Raw genomic sequence first — 2,826 nt, forward strand, 5'->3', positions numbered from 1 at the left:
CTTCGAAAAGAGAAAAAATAAATAAGGAAAGAAATTCTTTAAAAGTATATAGTATATAATTGATTGAGTTAACTTTTTTATTTATATCATTGTTATTCAAGCTCAATTTTATAACGAACTTAGTATCAGGACTCTGGCTGTATAAAAAAACTGTTTTACATACAGAGCGCGCCTTAAATTGATTTGAATTCTGGAAACATAAATACGTATATATGTATAATGTATTTACATATAGCTGTAACTTACTTAAGGAATGTCTAAAGTTTTAGAGTTGTATAAGCTTATTTAAAAAAAAAAAACCGTCAAATAAAATTACTATTCAAATTAAATATCGATTCAATTATATTTTAATATCACAAAACAGTTTATGAATTATAATTAATTGTGTTTGCTCGCAAACGAAAAAAAAACCGACTTCAATTACATCGACAAGTAATACAACATAGATCGACGAAAAAATAGTCAAGCAACTACGCGTTATCAAAGATTACTCAAAAAGTAGTTATCAGATCTCGATAAAATTTATATGTGACCACATGATAAACATCAGCTTTCGATAAAATTAAAAATTATCAAAATCGGTACACCCAGTAAGAAGTTATTGCGGATTTTCGAGAGTTTCCCTCGATTTCTCTGGGATCCCATCATCAGATCCTGGTTTCTTTATCATGGTACCAAACTAAGGATATCCCCTTTCCAACAAAAAAAGAAATATCAAAATCGGTTCATAAAGAGTAATACAACGTGGGTCGACGAAAAAAGCGTCAAGTAAAAACGCATTATTAGATATAGCTCGAAAAGTAGTTGTTAGATCTCAAATAAATTTAAATGGGACCAATTGACACACACCACCTTTCGATTAAAAAAAAATTGTCGAAATCTGTCCACACGGTCAAAAGTTCTGATTTAACATACATTAAAAAAAATACAGTCGAATTGAGAACCTCCTCCTTTTTTGGAAGTCGGTTAAAAATGGAATAGTTCCATAAGAATTAAATAACGGATTATCTCGAATCCGCTGACTGTTCACATTATTTAGTTCGCCGTTTTCAGCATTAACGTCTATTTTGATATACACTTTTCTTTGTTAGAAGCGTTCCGTACAATTGGAAAATATTTTTCACTGCATACTTTTAGGACAGAGATTCAGGTATTTTTAAGCTAGAACCAAATATGTTTTTGGGTTTGGTTAATTCTTTTGGAAGATACCTACCCAATTATGCACTTTTTTTATTTTACTGGTCTTCGTTTTTTTTTTTTCATACTACTAAGGTAACATAAAACGGTTTATCTGAAAGTAATCAGTTAAGATGGACTAGGGACTGGTGATGGTGGTCTACTCTGTGGCAGTAAAGAATATAGCCACCCCTTATCTTCCTGTGGGTATCGTAAGAGTCGACTAAGGAATAACACAGTTCCACTACCACCTAACAACTTAAAAAGCCGACCGATAGAAGGATAACAATCCAACTGCCGGCTTCCAAATACACAGGCCGAAGACGGGCAATAGCGTCTTCGGTGCGACAAAGCCAGCCCTGCGGTCATTAACCCGCCTGCACAGCGTGGTTATTATGGGCAACACAAATGAGTTCAGGCCATTTTTGGCGCGAACTTGTGGAAGGCTATCTCCAGCATTGGATTGCAATTGGCTGAAGTGGTGATGATGATGATGAGGGAGTGGTGTGATACCAACAGTTGCAGTGCGTTATATACCTTATCATGCTATACAGCTCATCATCAGGAGCTCTGGCTATAGATATATGGTATGGATATATGGTATATAGAGACAGAACACTACTTGAGAGTAGTAAATTTTTTGGCTTAGATGGTATTAAAGGTTAAAGTATTTCATAAGTTAGCTTGCTTAACCTTGCATTCAGTTACTTAAAGTTGTAACGGCATGTAATGCATTAAATAAAATCTTTAAAACTTCGAAGACAGCCTTTATACAATTTTTAAGTAAAATAAATAATATATAATAATTTGCATGTCTTAGTAGAGACTATATAAGTACGGAATCCTGAAAACTAGTATTTTTGCCTCAGCGATAACCACTGTAATGATTTATTCATTCGACGCTGGAACGCTAGTGTTCGTATTTAAATAATGGGCTATGTTTTTTAAATATGCAGTTAAATTTATGAATATCTTTAACATAATTTAAATATTAGGTTTTACAGTCTAATTATAATTTATAGTTAAAGCAAACTATATTTTAATTTAATAAAAAAAAAATATTTAATTTGATAAAAAATATTTTTTCGTGTAAAAATCTTTTTTTTTTTTTATGTCACTAGGTCGGTAAACAAGCGTACGGCTCACCTGATGGTAAGCGATTACCGTAGCTTATAGACGCCTGCAATACCAGAAGCATCGCAAGTGCGTTACCGACCTAATCCCCAATCCCCCCAGGAGCTCTGGTCACCTTACTCACCAACAGGAACACAATACTACTTGAAAACAGTATTATTTTGCTGTGATCTTCTGTAAGGTCGAGGTACTACCCCAGTCGGGCTGCTCCATATTTTGAGCAGGAAATTCCTGCTGTGCCCTACCTCAGTTTCTAACACTATTTAATGCAATATTATGTAATCCAAAAATAATTCAATTCAATTTATTAGTTGAGTGAATATTACTGTAAGCCTGTAAACGTCCTATTTACATGTGTTTCAGCTTCTTCTACTACAAGGCGAAGTATCGAACCCTAATCTACCACACGACTCCAGTACAGGTTAACGAATAACCATCGTAAGAAAATTTATTCTGAAACATGCTACCCACATGCCACATGTTCTTACATTAAAAAAAAACAGCCGAATGCTCCAT

Source organism: Melitaea cinxia, chromosome 7 (assembly GCF_905220565.1).
Source record: "Melitaea cinxia chromosome 7, ilMelCinx1.1, whole genome shotgun sequence".
In the NCBI taxonomy this organism is placed as follows: Eukaryota; Metazoa; Arthropoda; class Insecta; order Lepidoptera; family Nymphalidae; genus Melitaea; species Melitaea cinxia.